The sequence below is a fragment of the Mustela erminea genome, chromosome 12, assembly GCF_009829155.1.
Source record: "Mustela erminea isolate mMusErm1 chromosome 12, mMusErm1.Pri, whole genome shotgun sequence".
Classification (NCBI taxonomy): domain Eukaryota; kingdom Metazoa; phylum Chordata; class Mammalia; order Carnivora; family Mustelidae; genus Mustela; species Mustela erminea.
Genome location: NC_045625.1, coordinates 79,312,562 through 79,338,824, shown reverse-complemented (window position 1 = coordinate 79,338,824; position 26,263 = coordinate 79,312,562). Strand labels below are relative to the sequence as shown.

Genomic DNA, 26,263 nt, shown 5'->3' with positions numbered 1-26,263 from the left:
AGTTCTTATTACAGTTCTTTTTACTTTTTAAAAAAGTTATATGTAGGTTTTCTATCAAGGTTCTATTTGTTACTTGTTTTGGGTACTTACCACATTACAAAAAGCAATTAACTTACTAACTAAAAAAATGTGAGCCATGCCTAGATGAATAATGAGTGCATGATGAACAAGGATTATTATGACTCCAATCATGTGTTCTTGAGATGTTCTTTCTTCTTCATCATCATCATCATCAAAAAGGCTCCCAGGGTTCTGATTTGACTCAAAGATATAGCCTAGTCTAGGCAGAAGGGAGTAGATAGGTAGCACTTCTGTTTATTCCTTTATTATTTTCATAAGTATGGTTTTTGATAGGAGATGGATATTAGATGATTCAGTTTTATATTTGTTAGTGGGATCTTGGAGCTCAGGCAACATAATGTAGCACTGATTGCAGTGGCTTGTAGTCAGTTCTCTGGGTTTGCATCACAGCTCTGCCACTTACCAACTGTATGATCTTGGGCAAGTTACTTAATTAAACTCTCTTCTCTGAGTTTGCTCATCTGTGGGAGTGATAATCTCTTTCTCAAAAGATAATACTTATCTCAAAAGATTGCCTCAAAAATAAATAATATACTGAAAGACGTCTGGCACATAGTAATTACTCAGTAAATATTAATTGTTGTTATTGCTAATATTAATAGTATTCTATACTGCTGATCAAAAGCAACCTACTTTTTGGAAACAAAATAAACAAATGATAAGACTTATCCTATTACTGAAATGCATCAGAGAAAATGATACCAATTTTCTAAAGCAGTCATTAAAATAAAAAAAACCTCTATAATATTCTCATAGGTCATGTCATTATTAAAATGGTGGCCTTTTGATATGTTTCTAAGTGTGGCATTGACATAATTCAAAATATTACCGACACAAACAGAGCACAGTGCTCTGCTGAATAGAATTAGTTAATATTAACTACTTAAATATTGGAGAATTATTTAGCACTATTGAAATAATAAGTACCTGTGTCATCATAATTAGTGTTAATCTCTTTTTCTTGATAGATAACTATCAAGTTCATAATTCTTCTAAGGTCTGTCATGATTCATGATAATAAAACCATGACCTTATTATAAAGAAGGGTAATTATTTTCCTCTTCACTCTTGCAAGTGGGCAATGATCCAATTCCTTGAAAAAGAATATAAAAATATCTAGCTAGAAAGTAAAAAGAAAGTCCAAGACTCATTTTTCTCTTATACATTTAAATTGCTGTCTTGACTGATTCTGGCAATGATATGATAGATGTAGATTTTGCAAGCATATTAATAACTGGAGGCTTATCTTAAACTCACAGAACTTAAAAGACATATATCCATAGAACCAAAGGCAGATGTAAAGTTAATCAAAGGTCTGAAAAGTCCTGCTATTTTTAGCAGAGTTTTTTTTCATTGAGATTAAAAAGAGTTCAATAGTAATCAATACTTCAAGAGCTAATTCTAAAAGTTCCTTGCTTCTCACATAAAGAATTATAAGAGCATAGAACTTCAGGTGCTCAAGTAGAAAGATATCAAAGTTTGAAGGCACATTAAATTAAAAACTGGGCCTTTATTTTTTTAAAGAATGGCAGGTTATACTTTCTTAGGTGTGGAAAACTGCGTATTGAATACCTTCAGATGGAATTATAACTGAGGAATTTATGGAAGTAAAAGACTTGATGTAGAACAAGATCTTCTCTTAAGAACAAATTTTAAATAAATCTACTTTAATTGAGCTTGCATTGGCTAACCATTTTAGTTCTCTCCATAGTTAGGACCCATAACTACTTGAAATTATACTTACATTATGCAGTTGTCTTAGGACCTTGAAGCTGGGAGAAAATAACTTTCCATATGTTATGGAGAGCAACATGGTTCCTCAAAAATCCTAAATAGAACTCCGCCAAGTAAGAGACTCATCTTGGAATCTACCATCTACCATTATTTTTAATTCTAAAAGCCTTTAAGTAAACTTTAAGTTTGCTTAAAACAACCTTTTGTTGCAAGGTTTGTGGGAAATGGTATCTGTCTGTCTGTTAATCAATGGATTGATCTTATCTATTATGTAGAGGCCACCCGCTAAGCCTAGCACAGAAGCAGTCCAGTTTTATTTGAGTTACACTGGTAGGATAGGAACATCAGTTAGGTTGTGTCAGAACCTTAGATTGATTTGTCATTTAAAATGAAATGTTGTTGAATCGAATTTCATTTATAAAACAAAACAACTGTATAGGTATCAGTGGCTGTTAACCAGAGACGGTTTGCTCCCCATTCTTCCAAGGAATACTGGGCAATGTTTGGAGACATTTTTTGGAGACCACTGAAGGGCATTTTGGTGTCCTCTACTGGGTATAGGTCAGAGAGACTGATAATATCCTAACAATACACAACAGACCCCACAACAGAAAATTTTTCAGTCCAAAATGTCAATAGTGCCAAGTTTGAGAAATGCTGACGTACATGAATCAAAATGTATTCGAAGTCAAATTAAACTGATTTTTACAGATCCACTTTTCTTTCTTTCCATTAATGTGAATAATTGTTTATCACATTCTAGATAGCATGCAGTACCTAATAGATTATTGACTAAGGATTCCTTAGGTTTAAGCTACAGACCTAAATAAACCAATTATTTTTGCCTCTATTAACTACTTAATTTACTGAAACACTGAAGGATAAATATTTCCCTAACTTAAGAAAATAGCATAATGTGGAAATTCTTTAACTTATTCAATTATAAAAAGTTTTCATTATAATTTGTAAATCATTTTTTATATATTTATTTTTTGGTTGGTTTGTTTCCTTATGTTGCTTTCATGGTTTGAAATTAGAAAGGCAACTCTAATATGCAAGATTTTATCTAGAATGTTATATCACTGGAACACACAGAATAACTTCCGCAGATCATCATGGAATATCTGGCTGGTAGGACAGAACTCTACATATAAATTCACAATCAAGAAACCGGTATTAGAATGTATTGCACGCCAGTCTTGGGTTTTTAAAATATGCTTTCTCAAAGTACTATAGGAGATATTATTGAGAAAAAAGTCTTCTATTCTCTACACTGGTGTTTTCAAAAGCTGTACCATGTTTTTTTTTTTTTAAATCTATCAAACACGTGTGCACTTAGTACTGTTTAGATATCAATCACAAGGCTAAACAATAAGACATTATGGAGGTAGATGTAAAAGAAGTAAAATACTCTCTTGCCGTTTACATACTGGTAGCAACCAAAGAATTAAAGTATATGGGACAATTCTGAGTAGCACAGGATAGCATTTCACTGTGGTTTTTGTGTTTTTATTTAAATTCCAGTTAGTGAGCATACATTGTAATGTTAGTACTTTGTTTTTAAAATAAGACAACAACCTTCTCATTTTCTTTGCTCTCCTCTAGACGTAGATAGACAGACAGGCAGACTGACAGAGATAACTGGTAGATAATCATTTTAGTAATTGCATCAGTTTGTCAAAATGAAAATATTTATGCTGTCGATAATTTTGAAGGGGTATTATTATATTGTGTCTAGCAAGTAATCACTCTCAGTTTATATATCACTCCTGGAGCTGAGATGTTCAGCTGCATAATTCAAAGTGTTATATCCAGTACTGTGTTAAGTATTAAAAATACAATTTAAGCCAGATAAATTAGTCCTTCTGATGAAAGAAATTAAAACTGCAGGTGTTTGACATAAATGTATAACATAATTTTTTTCATTTGATTGGTCTTAATAATTATTATGATTATTCTTATGAAATTGTGTTCTATTACCAATTTTTTAGTATCTACCACTTACGAAGGGGTTGCTTTGTGTTACACACTGTTGTGCCTGCTGAAAAACAAAATTCAACTGAGTAAATTTTGAAGATCTTACTGACTTGATTTGGTGATTCATGAATTGGGCAGTATCCAATCTAGCAGACAGAAAAAAACTCTGAGAAGCTGTACAAAATGAAAGACTTTTATAGGCAAAAGGGAGCATGAGTAAGGAAGTTGCTTTAAACAGGAAAGTGGATTGATTATTGCCAGAGGATGGCTGAGATTTACCAGCAGATTACCTAACTAGTGTTGGTAAGGTAGTTCCTGACCGGCTGGTTTAAGATTCCATTTCTAGGGAGCCCAAGCTGTAATTAACTTCAGTCTCAGGTTGGTGATTGGACCTGTTGTTGTCTTACCTTTAACAGACCTCTTTAAATATAATCAAGGAAGATAAATATTGTGATATAAAACCATGTCTGGCTTATAAGCCTGAGGGTCTATGTAAAAATGAGGGCTCTTTTGTTCTCCTGAGAATCCATCTTTGACAAGAATGACTTGACGGACTGTGCTGACTTTGGTGTAATTGCCACTTTTTCCTGCAAAAAGGCAAAGAAGAATTTGGAATTCTGGTGGGTGATGAGGAATGATGTGGGAAGAAAGAAAAAAAAGTCTGAGCAATTTGGCAGGAAGTGAGACAGTGAGTTTTGGAAATGGCCCAGAAAAGTTTTAATTACAAAATATCTAGTATGCAATTTACAAAGTTTTTGCATTTTCGTGAGATTTATCTGATCTATCACCGATCACCATCATCATTACCTATGTCATCATCGCCTTCTCTTTAATTTCCCCAAACCCATGTTCCGTTCACCAAAATGCATTACATACTCACAAATTCCTTGTGGGAGTAATTTACGTAAAAAGAAATAAGGGAAAAGACTGGACTCTACAGGTTGGAGGAGCAGCAAGCCCAGGGTAACGTGAGACAGTCCCCGACATGAACTACGCAAGTGGAAGCAGGAACTTAAATTCAAAGCTGACCAGGAGACGGCAGTAAGTAGTCTGACAATTTAGAGGAATCATAGAGAAGCTATTGGACCCTCAATTTATAAGATAAAAATTTGTGCTATATACTGACCACAGAAAAGAAATGGATCACACACACACATATATAATCCCATTTAATGTCATGTTTGGAATCAAACTGTTTTATATGGTACCAAGTAATGTGAAATAGGAAATCTGAGAGATGCACCCTAAAGACCCAGCTCCAGGGAGACTTCCTGAAAGAATCATTTTCAAAGCTCCTGTTTCCCTCTCTCTCACCTAGAAGAGTATCAAATCCTTTCTCTTGTGAATTCCATGGTTATAAGTGAGTTTAATATAAGTCATTTACACATCTACCCTCTCCTGCGGGTATACTAGGAACATGAATACTGTTAATCAATTTTAAATGAGTTAATTCACTAGTACCACTGAGGAAGGAGATTGGTAATCTGTTGTTGCTATGATCTTAAAATTCCCAATGCAGTTTCTTACCTTTATTGGGTATCAGGTACCCAATAAAGACTTACTATATGGATATGGTAGATATATAAGATTCTGTTCAAATTTCCTCCTACATTTTTATTCTGGGAAAGGTTATAGGCAAAGTAGCTAGCTATCTTTTCTGTGGGATTCAAAAGATACTAAATGTTGATCTGCCATGAAACTCTTTTCTCAAAGGTCCAGCCAAACAGTAGGGTAGAAAAATGTGGTGTAGCAGATTTATTAGTTGCCTGACCTTTGGCAAAGCACTTAAATATTGCAGGTAAATGGCAATTGTGGGTATTGGAGGACAGCTGTGGATTTAAATCTGATAAAACACCTAACAGAGTTATAAGCACATAGAAAGGACAGCAACAAAACTTAATCCCCTGTTCATTCCCCACATATATACAACTCTTTGAATAAATGTCAGGACATTTAAGAAGTTCCCCTACGTGATTTTAACGTATTTCTAACATAGTCCGTATACTCAATGACAAAGTTTGAAAACAAGTCATAGTAGCCAGCTGTCACCTGAGTATATAGCTGTAAAGGAATTGGGTATGAGTACCAAGTATCTACGGGAAAGTTGTAAAGAGTCTAAAAGAAAAGTTGACTCACTGTTTTGGGCCAGTAGTAGGTGATTCTTGGTTTCCAGGAGTCAGCATGCAGACACTGGAACCAAGAAAAGAGGGAACATGAGTAAGACACACACAAAAAATCAGGTGAAGGGAGAGATGGGGTGATGAGTTTTCAGAGAGAAATTTAACATAGCACTATTAACCAGAATATCAAAACACACCATTCCCCCCTCCCCCGCCCCCCAGCTTTATAAACCCATTCTTCCTCTCCTGAGTCCTCCTCAGGCTCAAAGCAGTAGTTAAGGAGGTTTAGCGTCTGGCATTTACGGGCATTACATCCCAAGGAGGATGAATGGAAGAACTGCCTTCCTGCTTCTTCTGCACGTATAACTGGAACTGCAGTTGGAGGGAACGGGAAAGTATGATTCTAGAGGAAGAAGCAAAAACCAAAACCCAAAAAACCATGCCTGCCACCATTATGCCATCCCTGTCCTGTCTCCACATTAAATAATTTCCCGCCATAAGGTGGAGCTATATCCTATGGAGAGAACAGCATTGGCTCTAAGATCTGGCAAAAGTCCACTTAGATCATTTTTTCATTTGGCTTGTGATTTGTGATTGTTAAGAAGTTAGAATGCATGGCAGCCACCCCCGAAATCCACCACCAACTGATGTAGAGAGAGTTGTTATTTCGGTGCAGCATAGATTTTAAAGTGGCGAAAAGGTGTGTGAAGGCAAGTAGGACCTCGGTTTTTTTTTTAGCTTATGCTGTAAACATGGCTTCAGGGGAACTCTTTGAAGTGCTGAGATCTGAGGTGGTGGGTTTTGAAGCCCCCCCTCCCTGAGTAAGTACAGAGAAACCACAGGTATCTGATAGTGTTTGCTCTTGAGTAAATCATCAAACAGTGTGTTGACAAAAAAAAAAAAAAAAGTTGTGTTTTTTTAAAAAAGTGCTTTATTTAAAAGAATATATAGTGTTGAATAGGATTTGCTAGAATTTAAGAGGCTGCGTTATATTAGCTGCAAGAGAGGTTCTGCTTCTCGGTTTGTGCCTGTGAGAGGGATGGCCATGAAAACCCCCAACTGTGTTATCCGTAAAACCCAGCATCTCCACCCAAAGGAAAGAACGGTCCCCTGAAGAGAGAGAGCACTGCAGGGTTTCCTGATAACACATCAAGGGTAATCTAGATAAAGGAGAATGGCTCAACAGGAGTGTGTGTTGCATGACTCCCTGGGCAGTGCTCTCCATCTGGAAATCAATTAAAGGGCAAGGTACACCAGCTCATAGTCGGTTTGGGATTTCCTCAGTAGAGATTTGCATAGAAACCTTGCAAACAACTAAAACCTACTGTAAAAATCCAAAGATGGGGTAGGTCTTGGTGGAGAAAAACCTCTATCCAAAAGAAAGTGACAAATGATTGGGAAATTGTTGATCACCAAAAAAAACCCTCATCCAGTGTGGACCTCTGTTTTTCCATATTAAGAATGTAACTCATTTGAGTGTGTGCAACATAAAGATCATATGTAATACATTGCTTATTATCTGCCTAGGAAAGGGAAGCAGAATTTGCATCTCTGGCAAAAGGATTACCTTGAGCGGGTTATTTTTAAGAAACTGCAGACATAAGAAAAGCTCTGAAAACTGAGTAGAAGCTATTCTTTTGTACGAAGACACATATTTATAAGGAAAATCTCCATTTGTAAGGGTGTCTTCCTCTCTTTACCAGCTAGAGAAGACTGACTAAATCTTTAGAAATTCTTAGGGTGGAGAAGGTGAAGACCTAAACCTGCATTAACAAACTTACTCCTGTTCACCTTGTTCCCTACCCCACCCCCGCTGGCCCCCCCTCTGCCTTCCACAACTGACTCCACCCTTCATCCCACCTTCTTTTGTCTTCAGCTGCAGATGACATCTGAGGTGGTGGCATGGACCATGTTGGGGAGTTATTTCTTCTTCTGGGATCCCACCCATGTATATAGGAGGTGTACATGTTATTAAACTTGTTTTTCTCCTGTTAGTTTGTCTTTTATAGGGTGTCTCAGCCAAGAACCCAGAAGATAAAAGGTGAAAAGAAATCCTTTTCCCACCCTATGCTAGAGTCCTGTAAGATGTGTTAGTATTACTTCATCTTTCCAAATAATAAAATCAACACTCTTGAGGAGATAGCAGGCTTCCCTGGGAACCAGTTGGGACAAATAATGTTACTACTTCCACTTAAATGTTCATGCCAAATAGGGCACTAGATACTTTATATGCACTATCTAATCTTCATTATAATCGTGTGAAGATTAAACTCATGATTTTCATTTTAGTTTTAAATACCTGCCCATAGCCACCCAACTACTTAGTGGTGGAACCAGGAATCCAAACTCAGCAAGTGTGATGTCCAAGTTCTCAAACTCCTGCGTGTTCCCTCGAAGACAATTTGTTCATTGGCTAGTTGTTCAACAAATATTACTGATGCTCCTGTGTTTTTGTCTACAGGTTAGCTAACCTCTTTCTTCTAAAAGCTCCCTCTTGGGGCAGGATCTTTATGTACCTGATTCATCTTTGGTTCTTCACAGAGCTTTGTACATTAGTAGTTTCTCAAAAATACATTTTTTTAATATATAAACCATAGTCCAGCCTGGAAACCTGAACATACGATGACTCATCCTTTTGATTTATACAATATCCCTCCTCTCCCACATCTATTCTTTCTTTTGTATTTCCATTTTGCCCTGACAAATGCATGTTTGGTCTTCTTAAAATGCACTTTTGTTGTTGAAATAGGGCTCTCACCCTCTCCCACAGGCCTTTAGTCTTATAACTTTGAAGGTCTTTCTGCTTTCTCTCCTACAAAACACACCTGCCGTGGCTTTGCCTCCTTCGCTCCCCTGAGTCTCAGAGCTACAGACTCACTCTGTAGGGGTTGTCCATCCGTCTAGAGCACCTGGGGTTTAAGGTGTAAGCAATTTGACTGTAATTGCTTCTTCCCAGCAGTTACTTTTTGAAGTGGCGAAGGGGGACTTTTGGTTGGTTGTCTTTTTCCATCTACATAAATAGGTATTGGAGTCAAATCCAAGGAGCATGGCGTATTTATCTAGAAATAAATGTTACCCCCCTTGATGAGAGTTTTTAGCTACACTTTTATTTGTCTGACTCTTTTCTTGGCTTGTTTCACTAGAAACTTAGTTCACTCTTTCCATTTGCATGTGATCTGTTGATTTCTCTGGATGAAATAAAGCAGATTTTTACACTATACTGTTGAAATAAACCACATGTTTTTGTTTTCATTATTTTTTTCTGTTAGATCTCTGTGTTGAATTGATCCAACACATCAATGCTCTGTTGGACTCGACTACTATTTCTTAAGCCTTTGGTAGAAAGCATTTCAGATATCCTCTTTATTATATATTTTCAGTTCCCTCAGATTTCCTTCTCAATTTTTGGTAGAGAAGAACAGGCATGATAGTTTTCAAGACACAGAATGGATGGACCTGTTTGTTCAAACTGTGTTTTCCTTCTTCTTTATGCAAAGAATTGTAGTATGGCCTCAGCTCTCAAGGAAATCTTACATGAGTAACACAGTATCTTCACAAAAATTTCAATGCAGAATTTCCAAGGTTCAAAGAAGTGTATGGAGATAAAAATCAAGTACAATTCATACAGAAAGTCAGATGGTGGGGGTGGGCTCGAATGTGTTCCTCTTCTGTCATTATTTGCTTAAAACACACTTGAATTCTAGTAGGTCCACATAGGTGTCCTGGAGTAAAGTTTGGGGCATGCTCTATTGCATGGGACAGGTCATATATTAGCATGTTCTATGAGAATATAATTGTCTCTGGAGAGAAGTTAAGTCAATACATATAAAAATCAGTGTAATTCTATAACTGCACGATGATCCCAATTGATCGAATACAAGTTAAAATGTTGAAAAAAATTAGGAAATGTCATATCACGTAAGCTGCTGAAGAAAACTTTGTCAGTCCCAAAGAGTGGAACTGTATTCATTATGTATAATTTATAATAGATTGTATCAGGTTTTTAGTTCAATATCTCCCCTTGTGCTATTCATATTTGCTGCCAAGCAGTGCATAGACAAAATAGAGATGCATTGATCTGAATTTTTTTCCCTTGAAAATCTGATTCACTCTATTAGCACACTTCCCTAGCATGCTATCCTTACACTACTCTTACCAATTGAGCAGCTGTCCAATTTATCACTTAAATCAGTATACCTTTAGAAATGAAACTGGGGACTATTAATAGTTACACGAAGGCAACAGGCATAAACTGAGACTGTTTTTGGAAATCTGGGACATAGAATCAGCATTCTTAGAGCATAGCTGTGCAGTCAAGTCACACATAATGTCAGTGTGTCATTTTTCAAGGTCTTGGGGACACCAGACCTAATGTCCTATTACTGTGATGACCACAATAAAACTTTCAGGAACCAGACATGCCATAACAAATCCAGCCCATATTTTTGTTATGATGAATTTTTTTGGTGCGGGGAGAGGGGAGGTCCCTTAAAATCCAGAGAATCTGAGAGAATCTCTGATTGGAGAGAATCTGGATATACCCAGGAAGAGAGAACGAAGAGCTGCTTGGAAGGGTATTAGTTCATCTGATTCCAAGAGGACACATTTCCAGCCTCCTCTGAGAAATCAACAGGAGAGGGAAAAAGAACATTGTTCTTTAGATGATTTTGCTATTCCCTGAACAGCTCTTCCTTGGTCTCCGCTATTCTGTAACTATGCCCTGGGTGATCCCTGGGTATTCCACTTAATTGCATGCCACTTCATCCTTGTTCAGTAATTATACTTGTGCATAGTTATGAGTAAAGTGATTTTCTATATATGCATTAAAGTTAAATTTTGCTCCTGGGGTTTAGTGCATGTGGCTTCCAGTGGTCTCAATAAGGAGCATGTGTGCTTCTTCCAGCCATGTGTGAGAGAAGAATATGGTCAATTACGACAGTGAAATTTACTAAATGTGATGATAAACACTTTTAAAAGCAGCTCAACAAATGATTATGGATTTCACACTTTTACTAATTGCTTCAATTTCTGACTGAAATAAAAAATCTTCTACTTGTTTTAGTATTGTGGGTTGGACATCTCTAGAAAATATTACAAATATCCTGGAAGTATCTCTCACTGTGCATCTCACCCTTGTATTCCAACCTTTTTATTCCTATAAATTGACTGTTTCTAATTTTCCCCACAGAAAAATTATATGCAGGGGTAAGTATGTTCCCATATATATAGATATAGTTATAGATACTGATGTAGATATAGCTAACCTAAATGTCTTTCTGATCAATGTTCTCCGTTATTTCACAGAAATGTTCAGATTTTTTAATTCTTTAGGACTGAATGTAGATTGTTTTCATTTCTACTTTCTCACCACTTCACCTCATTAACTCTCAACTCAAGCACTGCTCTCTCAGGGAAGTTTTCCCTGATGATTCTCCCTGTCCCCAGATTAGCTTGGTTATCTTCTCTTAGACTCTCTCAGGCTGCACCCTACTTTTCCACTATAAGATTAACCACATTGTATTTTGGATTTATGTTTAGTTGGTGTAGGTCAACTACACTCAGTAGAATGTGATGTCACAGAGCTTGTCAACTTTGCTTGATGTTTTATTCACAGTGCCTTATAAAAAGCACACTATATAATAAATGTTCGAAATTCATATGAAAGAGAGGATGAGAGGAAGAAAAAAAAAGAAATAAAGACTTTTCCTCAAGATTCCTTCCAAGAGTCTGAATGTTAATAATTCTATTGATCAGTGATGACTTCTTTGCTGCTATATATGGATATTTAGCTTGAGACTGACTTGTCAATAATTGAATATTATTAGCTCTGAATTTGAAGAGAGTCTTTTATTACCTGTTGGTTTTTCCATATGGAAACCAAACTTTTCATTTTCCTGTGTTCTTAGCTTTCTTCCTTAATATTGCTTTTCTTTCATTCCTCCCCACAGGCTCCTTCCCAAACCTTCAGTATCTTTGTTCATGGGGTTATCTGTTTCATAGGTTGATGGGAGACAATGTGAAGACTGAGGGCTTCATGTAGTATCAAGCCTGCTGGTATAATAATACTGTCACAGAACAAAGGATAATTTACTATTTCAATTAGTTTATATACATGTGTGCTCCCATTAGCTAATGAGCTACTCAAAGAAAGGTGCTGTGCTATGTTTGTTCTGGATATCTTTCTTTACTTTCTTTGGGCCCAATTTCTATCTTTTCCATTCTGTTCTGGGCTCCAGGAGGTTTCTGTGTGAATTGGCCTAGTGGGAAGGACCAGCAGGAGATCACAGGGCGAGGGCACAGTGGGTTTGGGATTGATTCCCTCACTCCGGAAAGATAGCCCATTCCATCCAGGGATCTTTAGATTCTGATCTTTAGGGCTATGGCTGGAAAGAGCACCCCACAGTTACTAGCTATGGGGCACTAAAACATTGTTTTTTATTCAGTTCCTTTTCTTTGGCCCTGTTGTAAAGTACTAATTCCTGAATTCATATTTGTTTCCTCAGTGCCCAGCACAAGTCCTACACTTTTGCTGAAAGAGCAAATTAATTTTTATCCAAAATTCTATCTTACAAACCATGATTTTTGCTTTACTACCACTGTTTCAGAGACAGAAGGAATCAAAAGCAGACACTGGAGCGGTAGTTACTATTGAGATCCTGAGAACAGGGACAGAATCTTAAAGTCCTTACTTGAGGCAATGGTTCCTTTCAATGTAAGTAAGTGTTAATTCCTAGACCATATCCTAGTTGTGTGGCCCAAGAGAGAGAAGACACACTCTTTCTGAATTATTTTTTTTTAAGATTTTATTTATTTATTTGATAGAGAGAGAGAGAGATCACAAGTAGGCAGAGACAGGCGGCGGTGGGGGTGGGGGGGGGAGCAGGCTCCCCGCTGAGCAGAGAGCCCAGTGTGGGGCTCAATCCCAGGACCTGAGATCATGACCTGAGCTGAAGGCAGAGAGAGGCTTAGCCCACTGAGCCACCCAGGTGCCCCTCTTTCTGAATTATTCTTTAAATATTCTTTGAAAGGTGGAACTTACTATATTGCTTAAATCTGATCCATTGCTAGTAATGTAACTAACAGCTGACAACATTTCCATCTGGAATTTCATTAAGGGGTATCTTGGAAAGAATGTGCAAATAAATAAAAAATAATGAATAAAAGAGTAGGTTTGAACACCAGTTCTCTTGTTTGTGGCGTGTAGTATGTTAGGTATAGTTATGTTTTGGTCCTAATGAGTATACTTTTCAACTTTTTCCATCTATAAGCCAAGTAGAGCTCCTAAAGAATGACTTCATGTCCACAGGAAACAGAACCTTGGCAGAATGTGTTTGAAATGTCCCTTTCTAGTTTTATGTTTCTTCATATGCTTCTCCTCTGAATACAGTTCTTATCCTATTCTGTTTACTAATTTCAAACATTACTTGGATGCTGAGTTTTCTCCAGTTACACATGCATTTTTGGTGCTGCAGCCAGTAGGTATTTGCCATTATTTGAATTTCCCACAAACCATAATAGATATTTTTCCCCCTTCTGATAAACTCTGATAAACCCCTACAGTGTTTCATGTGTGTTCAATGCTAGAGAGCATCATTATATTAGAAGAGAACCTAGCGTTGAATATAGATAAAGACAGCAACTGTATTTTGTTTCCCAGGTGCTCCCAGACAGGAAATGACTTTTTTGGTGATTTTATAGTCAATCTGAAAACAATGTGTAAAAAAGTGTGGAGAGAGTACATGCAGTTTCCTTTGGTTTCATTTCTAAGGAGAACAGCTATAATATTTCCTGACTCTAAGGAAGACAGTGTATTATGTTAGTTCCTTCCACAGTTTTGCTGTGCTTCAGGTAAAACCCAGAACCTACCATTTGTTTCTGGTTCTTGGTTTTCTCATCAGTAAAAAAGTGGATGACAACAAAAATACTCTTATGGCTGCTGGAGGACTGAAGAACTTAATGTAAGTAAAGCCTGTGGAATATCGCCTGGCATTTAGTAAGTTCTCCAAAGATATTAAATATTATTTATCCTGAAGTCCCATAGTATTTTCTGTAGCTTTCAAAATGCATGGATATTTCTGCTTTCTATTTAAGTTGTTTTCGTAAAGACCATATCATCGGTACAAGATTCAAAAACAGAAGGTTTCATATTCTGTTTGTATCTTCCACACAGTATGCATCTATTACCACAATAATTCTTACTTTATCAGGGGTGCAGTAAATATTTATGCATAAAAGAGATGCATTTTTAAGGAGCATTTGTGAACTTTATGTACCTGGGCAAATTGATGACTTTGAAATTCTCCATTATTTGTTTCTAAAATAAAATAAATTTTATCATTTTGCTGAATGATATAATACAAGCTGTAGAGTTTCAATTAGCCCTTGGAAAGCAGGACTATTTTCATGAAGTGTGAATGTTGCCTGAGAACGGCAATTTTGAAAATGGGAGCTTAACAGAAAGTTAAGATTGTAAAAGGGAAATAAGACTGAGAAAATTAATCAAACCACAGTTCTTTAAAGGGTCAGTCATTCTGAGGTGACCTACCTTGTAGGAACTAGCACTCAAGACAGCAGAAAGAACATTCACTTCCCGGGCTGTTCTCCCTGTGGTTAAATAAAAGGAAAGGAAAAAGAAAAGAGTACACATTTTACAACTAAGATTGTCTGAGAATCTTTGCATAGAGTAATAAAAAGAAAACTGGACTCTATGTGGCCCTGGGGGAGCTGTTTCTCCCTTCCCCATATGTCTGAGAAAACTTAAAAAAAAAAAAAAATTAAAGTGCTTTTAAACAAGATAATCTGTTGAGTTCTTTACAAACCTAATAAACTTTAATTATCATCATTATGTTTTTTCTCATTGGGGATGGACTGCTTTTAAATTATTTTCAATTATTGCATAACCATTACGCTTCATGAACAGGCAAATAGAGGCATTTGTTAAATGTTAAAAACAATTAGCTTTGATTCTGCTATTTGTGCATGACAAAGGACAGTGTTTATGAGTTAGAATTAAAAGGACTTAGCCACACATTTCCATATTCCTCTGAAGACAGTGCTTTGTGGCTAAGAAGTTTTTCAAGGATTTTGGTGAGCTTGAGAGAATTTTGTTTTTTTAACTAATATAAATGAATCTAAAAGTGTGATACCTCGAGATGACTAAATGTCCAGCTACTCAGCTGGCAACATCTTAGCTGAGAATTCGTACTCTGGGCAAGCAAGGTTAAGAACTAGGAGTTAAAGCTTTCATGTGTACCAATATATGTAAATCAAACTCTCACGTAGTATGGTTTAAATTTACACAATGATGTATGTCAATTATTTCCCAGTAAAAGTGGAAAAGCAAAACAACAAAAAAATCCTTTTGTGTTTTCACTTTTTTAAGTATGTGTTTTCTTCGGATTTGCTTATTGATTTGTTGATGTTCAAGAAATTAGCAAGTGTCTTTTGATTTGGGGTAGGAATAAAAAAAGTGATTTTAAGTTCTTTTTCAACAAGATAGACAAAGCATCATTGCTGTTTCCTGAAACTGCACTTACAAAAATGAATTTCCCAAATTCAAAGATGAGGGCATGCAAGAATAGAAAACCAAGTTTGTTTGGCCACAGATAGGCAATATCTTAATTTTTTTTTTTTTCTGTAGGATTTCCCGACCTGCTGTGCTTTATTTCTGATTCTAGAGTCATCATTAAGAAAAACCTGCTTTCTTTTATCTGTGCCCCCATATTGTATTCATTTCCCCCTAAGCTATTATGAGCAATCAGGTCCCTAAACTGAAGCTCTTTTGAAAAGTCTGTGTCTTCAGTCTCTTTGTAAATATGCTAAGTTATTCTCCCTGCCACCAATGAGCAGCGTTAATGGAGATAATATGCAAAGTGTTATCCCTCTGCTATTTGCACCTCTCCCAAAAGGGAGCATTATTTTCAAGTGAATATACTTAATATAAAGGTGGGAATGTTGAAGAATCACCCTGCAATTGCGTAGCTCATCGAGATGTGCTGCCCTAGCCCAATTCTCATTTTGATTTATTTAAGTTTGGAAATAACGGTATTAAATTAGCAAAGACAAGCAATAAACAAAGCCCTGGAGATGAATTAGCCATTGTCTCTGGTCCATTAATCTCCTCTTCAATTCTAGAGAATTGTGGCTCACCCAGACCCGAAGATCAAATAAAATGCCTAATTGGGAAAATCCTAAACAAGTGTGTCCTGGGGAGCTTGAATTTATTTGTCACCCGCTCAAACAACTGTGTTGTTTATATAAGTCTTTAAAACCCTGATACTTTTCCGCTACTATATCTTAATCCCTGGTTCTTTATGCTCAGGAGGGCAATTTAGAGTTGTTTTCAATTAACTAGAATGGAGAGGGGGCGCTTACTCCAAAAACAGATAGCTATATAGTGAGTATTTTGCTAAACATGCTGAGTGGTTTAGATCTCAGCGTCAGGTTTGGGACATGCTTTGGAATCTCCTTGAAGATAATGATATCTGCGCTTTGGCTCTTTTAATACCAGTAATAAGTTGTGGAACACAGTCACAATTAAGGACATAGGATGGCCAGGGAGGTTGAGATGTTAAGGCTAGACACAGATGTGAAATAAGGAGCTGAGGTAATTATCTGGAATGGCAACCCTATCAGGCAATACTTCCTTTCAAATACGCAGATAACCTGCAGATAATGGAGATCAAACTTTTTGTTGAACACAGTGAAACAGAACGAAAAATCAATGTACGGAATATTGTTGACACATGGGTGCGGCATTCGTTTTCACAGCTTAAAATGCACAAATACTTTTTGTTATAATGAGAAAGCTAAAGAATTAGAAACTGGAAATCAACTGATGAGCAGAGAAACAACTACACATACTGGTAATATTTACTATCTCAACAATCATTTAAATGCAGTAGTTACGGTGCACAGTAATTTTACAGGGACGATGTCATTTAATCCCCACAGTGAACCAGGGGCAGGTACTATTATTAACTCTATTGTGTAGATGAACAAATAGCTGCTTCCAGAAATTAGGGATTCACCCAAGACGGGTCAACTAGTGGGGATCAGAATTTGCTCTCAAATCTGTCTGCTTCCAAAACCTGTGGGGTTCCTACTAAACTGCAGGGCCATTATCACAAAGGTTGCAAAACTGGTAGCAGGATTTGCTGAAGGGATTGGTTAATTTGAGTAGAATGGAAGTTAAAAAGTATTACTGAACCTAGGCGGGACAGAGGTGAGTTAGGATTTGGGGAATATATGAAGGAATTCTCTAGTTAGCAATATCTATGCAACAGTCAAAACCCACTTAAGTCTTCACTATATGTTTGCTAACCTGATTAGTTATAGGGCATTTATTTACACTACATGGTATTCCTCTAGCCTGGCTCCCTATTTTCAAGCACATTAGTAATCTCTGCCTTCAGCTACAGTTATTATTATTGGAGCAACATATTAATGTGCTCGTGAAGGCAGGATATGAATCAAGTCAACTTTTTTTTTAAGATTTATTCATTTATTCATTTGACAGACAGAGATCACAAGTAGGCAGAGAGGTGGGGAAGCAGGCTCCCCACTGAGCAGAGAGCCCAATTGCTGGGCTTGATCCCAGGACCCTGATATCATGACCTGAGCTGAAGGCAGAGGCTTAAACCACTGAGCCATCCAGACACCCCGAATCAAGACAACTTGTGTGACATACTGACTTTATTCCCCTATTATCGATCAGCTATACATTGACGTGTTTTAAAGAAATACTCACTGGAACAGAACAGGCAGTATTTAAGATGAAAAACAGTGTAAAGGCCAGGGGTTATGTAGTGATAAACAGTCTGATGAATTAGGCATAGCGTTTTTGAATATGGTTGCTATACAGGCATGTCCACTGCCATTTGATTAGATAATTACATGCCAAATGGATCATTTATAATAGTTGCACTGCTATTTAGAAAGTACAGCTTACTTGTGTTTCTCATCACAGAAACACAATTTATAACTATATGCGGTGATAGCTGTTAACTAGATTGATCGTGGTGATCATTTCACAATATATACAAATATCGAGTCCTTATGGTATACCTGAAACCAATATAAAGTTATACCTAAATTCTGTCTCAATTTAAAAAGTTAACAAGGGATTTTTAGGTATACAGTTTTATAAGATCATCAGAATAGACTCTGGGTTAGAGTTCTTATTGTTCCTGCTTTACAGATGAAGATATAAAAACACACAGGGGTCAAGTGACTAGTGAAGCCATAGGTATGGCATAGCTCACTAAAATAAAACTGGAGTAAGGGAATAAAGCCTCAAGAAAAGAGGAATTATCAAAATAATCGAGTGGACCATTGAGATGTTGTATTTATTCCACTTTACCCTGTATATGAAAGTATCAGAACTTGGTGGGTTTAAAGCAGGCAAATAGGGGCGCCTGGGTGGCTCAGTGGGTTAATGCCTCTGCCTTCAGCTCAGGTCATTATCTCAGGGTCCTGGGATCGAGCCCCACATCAGGCTCTCTGCTCAGCCGGGAGCCTGCTTCCCCCCGCTCTCTCTCTCTGCCTACCTCTCTGCCTCCTTGTGATTTGTCTGTCAAATAAATAAATAAAATCTTAAAAAAAAAATAAAGCAGGCGAATATGCATTTTCAACTCGTATGCAGGTGAGGGATACAAAAAGGCAGCAATCTTGATAAGAGGCCATGCTGAATTTCATGTAAAATTTTTATCTAGACTAAAAGTTTCTAGGGATAACTTATGCAACAGTTGGAAACATTCAAAGAATTGAAGACATTTTTTTGAGAGGGATTCGGATCAGAACATCCAACCTTAAAGTGATAAACATTTTGCCTCCAAACTACTTACTGGTTCACACAGTGCCAATTAATTATGTATCATCGAGCAACAGATGCCTAGAAACTCTGGTCAACAACTTTATTTATTTACATTTTAAAAGATTTTATTTATTTATTTGACAGAGAGAGATCACAAAGAGGCAGAGAATGGGGGGAAGCAGGCTCACTGCTGAGCAGAGAGCCCGATGTGGGGCTCGACCCCAGGACCCTGAGACCAGGGTCTGAGCCGAAGGCAGACGCCCAACCCACCGAGCCACCCAGGTACCCCATGTGGTCAACAACTTTAAATTTAAGGTTAATCTCCCTCCTTCTCTCTCCCTATTTGTGTCTCTCTCACTTCAAAGAGCATAATGTCCCCATGTGTTAATTAACGGAAGAGTTGTGTTTGTCTGCCATAGGAAGGCCAGTAAACTTAGTCTTCTAATGCTGAGACCTTGCCAGAACAATGTAAGCAGGGAGTTCAGGCAGAGGACAGATCATTTAACCTTGGGCATAAGAAATAGTTACAGCAAGGGGGACTTGGGTGGCTCAGTTGGTTAAGTGTCTGACTCTTTTTTTTTTTTTTTAAGATTTTTATTTACTTATTTGACAGACAGAGATCACAAGTAGGCAGAGAGGCAGGCAGAGAGAGAGGAAGGGAAGCAGGCTCCCTGCTGAGCAGAGAGCCCGATGCGGGACTTGATCTCAGGACCCTGGGATCACGACCTGAGCCAAAGGTAGAGGCTTTAACCCATTGAGCCACCCAGGTGCCCCAAGTGTCCGACTCTTGATTTCGGCTTGGGTCATGATCTCAGGGGTCCTGGGGCTCTATACTCAATAGGGATTCTGCTTGAGAATTCTCTCCCTCTGCACACCCCTACCCCACATTCTCTCTTTCTAATATAAATAAATTTTAAAAAAGTGAATTACAGCTTGACTTGTTCCTGTTTTGGTTTGGTTGTTTAAGCAGTGTGTAGCTGCAATCTGCCTTTTTAGAAGAATTTTATAAGAGAAGGAATATTAATCTCATTGGCTCTTAATTCATTTTGATAAAATTTTAACAAAACTAACACAAGTTTCTCAATTACATTCTATATATCAGACACTGGTAGAATCTGGGGATGGAAATGACGTAAAAATGGACATAGTCTCTGTTATCAGGAAATTTATAGTCAAATATAGAAGATGGGCATTAGTCGAATAAGGCAAAATAAATAAATGTGAAAAATACTACTTTACTAAGAGCTACAAAAGATACTGCATTCTGTAGTATGAGAATATAGGGTAGAGGAAACTACAGCAGTCTGGAGGGTCTAAAATTTCTTTGGGAAAGTTATAATTGTTTGAGGGACGCCTAGAAGGAGAAAATACAAGTAGAGAGCATCTGAACAAGGACACAGCATATTCAAATGTCCCCTTTCAGGAAAAAGCAAGGCACACCCAGGAACTGAAGAGCACAAAGTGACAGAAAGGATGACAGATGGACAAGGAGGCTGGAAGGGTGGCTACGTGTCCAGCCCGTGGGAATGTGGTTTATATATCTCAAATGGCCACTCACATATACAGTCAATGCACTGACTTCTTATTTTATACAAATGGCATTGCTAGGTGTGATAGTTCATTTTACAGCCAACTCGGCTGGGCTCCGGTGCCCAAATATTTGGCCAAACTTTATCCTGGATATTTCTGTGAAGGTGCTTTCTGGAGAAGATTAACACTTAAATCAGTAGGCTTTGAGTAAAGCAGATTATCTTCTGTAATGTGTGTGAGGGCTCATCCAATCATTTTGAACAAGGCCTTAACACTGGCCTCCCCCAAGGAAGAAGGAATTCTGCCCGTAGACAGCCTCTGAACTCAAATACAACTTCCCTGGGCCTCCAGCCTACTGGCTTACCCTGCTGATTCTGATTTGCCAAGGCTCTACAATCGCATGAACCAATTCCTTAAAATAAATTCCTCCCAATAAATAGACAGACAGATAGATAGATACGTGCATGCATACACACACACACACATACTCGTCTTGTTGGTTGTGTTTCTCTGGAGAACCCAATACACTAGGTTATTAGAAATAATGGGACACATACCTATGCGCATACTTAAGGCAGAGTTAAAAACCAATAACAAGGATGTAAATGCAATATGGTAATATGAGAGTCAGACAAGGAAGTGGGGCAGACAGATCACTGGAAGAATTATGAGGACCAGAAAGCACCTAGGTAGACTCGAGTAGTCGGTAGGATTGAGTTGGGGGGGCGGTGCAGATAAGTGGGGTAGGAGAAGACAAACAGTCCAGGTGCGAAGTGAGGCAGAGCAAAGGTGCAGAGAGAGAAATGTGTGCAGCACGATCGCAGGCTATGAGTAGACCAGCTTGAATGAAGTAGGGGCTTCTGGTAATAAACACTCAAACCTGGGATCCATCCCCAATGAGTCAAGAGGTGAGTGGGAATCCAGAGCTGTCTTGTTTCCAGACGGAAGACACTGTGTGTGGGAAACCTAGATGTGCAGCAACCTCACAGGAAAAGCAAGCTGATAAGATTTTCTTTATGAATTATTCAGAAAGGGAAAATTAACTAATGAGTCCTGTAAGATGGTCTAGTTCTATCTGGATTGTTTTCACCTCACAGGGGGATATAGAATAAGATGAGTAGGGCAAAAAGAAAGTGAAATAACCAGTCAGCCAAATATAGCCAGAGAAACAGTTCTTGGACTCACAGCGTGTGGACCCGATGTGAGCGACGCCCCTAAGGGAGAGGTAAAGCCAACCTTCTGTTCACGGGGATGTCAACCTGCCAGAGCAAGCTGCGTGGCCAGAGTTTTTACCACTCTTTCTGCAACTAGGTTAATCTTTTGTGCTGTTTCTTTCTTGCTTTCTGGAGAAGAACTGGGAGAGAGTTCTACTGTAGGTCATGTCTGGGAAAAGTTCTGTCTTTTAAGCGCACTGCAGTGCTTACTGCTATAAAGCTGGTGAGTTACCCAACTCCAAGCCGTCTGTTCTATTTGTCACCCAGTGGGCTGAGTTTACAGAGGCAAAGAACCGCGCTGCCCCATCATGGGGAGGGAGGTGGAACATTTCTGATGGGCTGCTATCGGCAGGGCTTCATTGGTTCCCCTGGTCCCAACTCTTCTAAATAACAGCTTAGCGAGTTTCTGTGACTGACATTTAACCCCGGGCAGGAATTAAACATGGCATGCTGAGTCATCTGGGCAAAGTGTGGGTAGAATGAGGTGACAATACTTTTAGACAACAAGCTGTGGAAAACTTTTAAACATGTTTATGATGCAGAGGTTTATTTATGTTAGTGACACTGATATAATTTGGGGACAAAAGACAGCATCTCTCAAAACGACCAGGCAGCACCTTGCGTCTAGTTGCTGAGGAGGTAAGAGAAGGTAGAGAGAGTTTTATCATTACTCGACTTAATCAAAATAGATACTAAATTCACAAGATAGGCAGGCACTGGGTTCCGCAGTCTATCTGCTTTACTTTATTGGTACAACTACTGTGCATTTAAACTTTAATGGATTTTACTGAGCACTTACTCTGTGCCAGTTGCTGGGGTACAGTTGTGCGCGACACAGATAAGGTCCTGCTCTCCCGGAGCTTACACTCAGGTAAGTTAGAGGGATGATAATCAGAAGTAGAGTGTAAGTTCCATGAACTGGGGTTTTTGTCTGTCTCATCTACCATTGAGGCTCCAGCAACCTAGGTAGATAGTCAATACTGTGTGTTACAGATTTGAAAGATGAGAACGTTGAAAACCAGAGAAGTTGAGTTACTTACCCATGATTTCTTTGCCTATAAGATTCATAAGCCTTCTAGTATCATTTTTTCAAAGATTTTATTTATTCATTAAATAGAGAGAGAGAACAAGAAGGGAGGGCAGAGGCAGAGAGAGAAGCAGACTCCCTGCTGAGCAGGGAGTGTGACATGGGGCTGGATCCCAGGACCCCGGGATCATGACATGAGCTGAAAGCAAACACTTAACCAACTGAGCCACTCAGGTGCCCCTACATATCAATTTTTTTTAAAAGATTTTATTTATTTATTTGACAGAGAGAGATCACAAGTAGGCAGAGAGGCAGGCAGAGGGAGAAGGAGAAGCAGGCTCCCTGCCAAGCACGGAACAGGATGCAGGGCTCCATCCTGATGCGGGGCTCAAACCCATGACCCTGGGATCACGACCCAAGTCAAAGGCAGCCATTTAACTGACTGAGCCACCCAGGCACCCCTAAATATCAATTTTTAAAAATGCTACTATTTACACATTTGCCTCCAAATGGGGAAAATAATAATTTGACAGTTCAAACATTTCCCCATGTGTTCTCTTGTCTGAATATTGAGATTTTTTAAAAATTATGTTTATTATATTAGTTAGAGCACTTATATTAATATTAAAACCATCACTCCCAGCTGCTTAACACAATTATAGCATCAAAACCAATCTCTGGAGCCCTGCCTATGTAACACCTCCTTTTAGGTTCAGGAGATAAAAAAGTGAACAAGTAGAACAGGGCCCTTGCCTCTACTGGAGCAGAGGAGATAGGCAATAAATAAGTAAAGAAATAAAAAATCAAAAATAAAAATATATAAATAAATATAACAAATATGCTTAGTAAGTTCAATGAGGAAAACCAAAGAGGGCAGTGGTAGTGGGATGAGAGGAAGCTGATGGTCAGGGAGGACTCCTCTGTTGAACTGAGATGCGACTTGAATGGTGAAAAACACCCAGCTCTGAAAGGATCTCATGGTGAACAGTGCGGGGAGGAGCAGTGAGGGAAGGGAGAGAGCTTGGCTTCTGCACTGACAGACATATTGCCATTTAAAATGGGGCACAGTTTCCCAGATGGTGCAGCAGAGAAATAGAAGTAGCAAGGTAGATGAGAAAGGAATTTTTTTTTTTTTTTTTAAATTACAGTTGAAAGGCTTTCTATGGCTCTGTGTAGGTGAGTGAAAAGGTCTGATTTACACTTGGAACAATCACTCTGGCTGCCATTGGGATGGATAAAAGGCTTCAAACTTGCCACCAGGATGACTACCATTTAGAAGGCTATTTTAATACTTCCGTCAAGGATTAATGGTGGAAATAATGACATGCAGTCAGACAGAAGTCATATTGTGGAGATAAACTAGCCAGAATTATTGGTGGGTTTGATATAAGTAAGACATGAGGAAAGCAATCAAAGATGTCTCTAGGTTTGTGGCTAAGGGTGATTTAGTAACAATGAAGAAGGCTCGAGTGTGTGGGGCATACAACTGCGCCCAAGTGGATAAGAAGAATCAATGGTTTTGTTTGGCTACTTAAGTCTGTGATGTTATTAATGCCCAATGAAGATTTATATTACAAATTTATACCGCAAAGTAAGCAATAAGCAGCATCAGATGTTTGGAGATGGATCTGAACCTGGAGAAGTGATTTTATACATAACATCTTCAAAGACTTCAGTGTATTTGTAGTATCAGAAACCATGAGACTGAATGAGATCCCTTAGGAGGAGAGTATAGATCAAGAAGAGGGCAGAGAAAAGAGCCCATGGGTGTTCCAGTGTCTTAAAGCTGGTGCTAAAGCAAGGATCCAGAAATGGAAACTGGGGCGTGTTCAGGAAGGCAGGACGAAAAGCTGACAAGCTGCCATAGAAAGAAAGGGCTACAATAAAAAAGAATGGTATTAAAAAATATCAGCAAGATTTTTTTCATTTTAACAGAAGGAGGGATATGTGAAAATATCAGGTAGTAATTATCAAGGTATAAAGAAAAATAAAGGGAGGTACTGGATAGATTTTTCTCTATGAAGTTTATGGCTAGTCGTTCATTGCCCAAGAGTGAATTATGAAATTATGGGACACAAGAGGAGAAAGTGCGAGACAGTCATGACAAAGGGTCTGAATTGCCAAGATGTAGTGTCAGTTTGAGATTTTTGGTCATAAACTTGAAGGAAGACCTATCAGCAGAATCTTTTCGATTTTCTATGTCCATACTCAGGATCTTGAGTACAGAAGAATAAATAGATTTTTATAAGTTATTCCAAGTGGAAAATTTCTCAGGTACGTGCAGTGGAGGCAAAGGAGGGTGAGCTGGTTAAGCACACTTACAGAGGAGTAAATGTGATGCTATACCATGGAACCAGTGTACGTAAGAGAGACGCATGACCAGGAATAGGGTGGTGGTTGGTAGAAGAGTGGTCAGTGGATTCCAGTTCTCACAAAGTTAGATAAATTTTGAAGTAGGAATACTTTCACTAAATATGAAAGACTAGTAGGGTAATGTCATGTTTGAAATATGTATTTGTAACGGCTGTGTGTTACTGGTGTACTATACGTCTAGCGTCTGATCATGTGAGTGGGAGGCTAAGGCTGAATGGAGAAAAAGAGAAAGTGGAGACAAAGATGTAAAGCAATTTGGAATTGAGGGTGTTGTAATTATGACAGGAGTCATGGACGAGAGGATGGCAGTGGGGGAGGTGCTGAAGTCACTGGTGAATGATGCCCCAAAGAAGAGGAAACAGTAGTTTCAAAAAAGAGAAAAACTAGAGAGGCGAGGCGCTGTCAAAATATAATGATGTACACATCAAAGAAAATAAAATTACTGAAGGTTGAAGGAGAGGTATAATTTGGATGTGGCGAGGATGAATAATTGCCCAAGACAGTCCTAGGTTATGCCTTGCTGCCTTAGTACAATTTTTAGCATCCCTTTTTACTTTGAAAAAGTGTCCTAGTTCTAAATGGTCATGTCAATAAGATATCCCTCTTGTCTCCCTGAAGTACGTGGGATTAAGACTGAGGAAGAAACACCACCTTCTCTTACAGGGTGTGTAAGGTCGCCTTCCTCAGTGGACATCACATTTCTGTTAGAACCTGAAGGTGAAGAACTATTTGGAGAACAAGTTATTGGTAAGAGCTTACTGGAAAGACCTTGACAGTTTCAAAACACAGCCGGAAAATAAACGGATGGTGAGATCACATTAGGAGATGTATAGAACAGGTGAAGGGGTCTACGAGGTTTGGAATCTTGCTGATGACTAGTCCTATAGAACAGAGGGGACAGAGACTGAAGACTTTAGGGTGGCAGCTGGTTTCACACAACACTGTAGGTTTTGTGGCAACTGGGATTATGCAGCGATTGGAGACTGAATTATTTTGGTGGCTTAACCATGATTTCAGAAAGGGGCAACCTCACAGGAGCAATGGTCGGATAGAGACCTAAGTCCTGTTATTTTGAGTCACACACACCACACAAAGCTAAGTCCCATCACTGAATCATCTTTCTGATAGTCAATCATTGATTCACTTGTTCAATAAATAACCACTTATGGATGGCCATGTGAAGAATGGGACTATATACCCCTAAACAGTGCGGATGTCTCAAGAGAAAGCTCATATGGTGAAAACTTACTATAAATAGAAAGTTGAGATAAATACCATAAAAACACACTATTCACGTTATTTAGTATTGTTAGTATCATTCTATTGATTATTGACATTTGCCAAATGCTTATCATAGTCTGAGGACTGTCCAAACAGTAAGACCCCATTTATT

General features: G+C 38.3%; 1 long non-coding RNA gene across 1 annotated transcript in view; it reads right to left on the bottom strand.

Moving 5' to 3' along the window:
- Positions 1 to 5,931: 5,931 nt before the first annotated feature.
- LOC116570979 overlaps positions 5,932 to 26,263 on the bottom strand; it is a 160,097-nt gene continuing 139,765 nt past the window's right edge. The window contains exons 4-5 of the long non-coding RNA XR_004277626.1: positions 14,458 to 14,516; positions 5,932 to 5,982 (exon numbers count right to left, since the gene is read on the bottom strand). This is a non-coding gene — a long non-coding RNA (uncharacterized LOC116570979). The remainder of the gene's footprint in view (positions 5,983 to 14,457; positions 14,517 to 26,263) is intronic.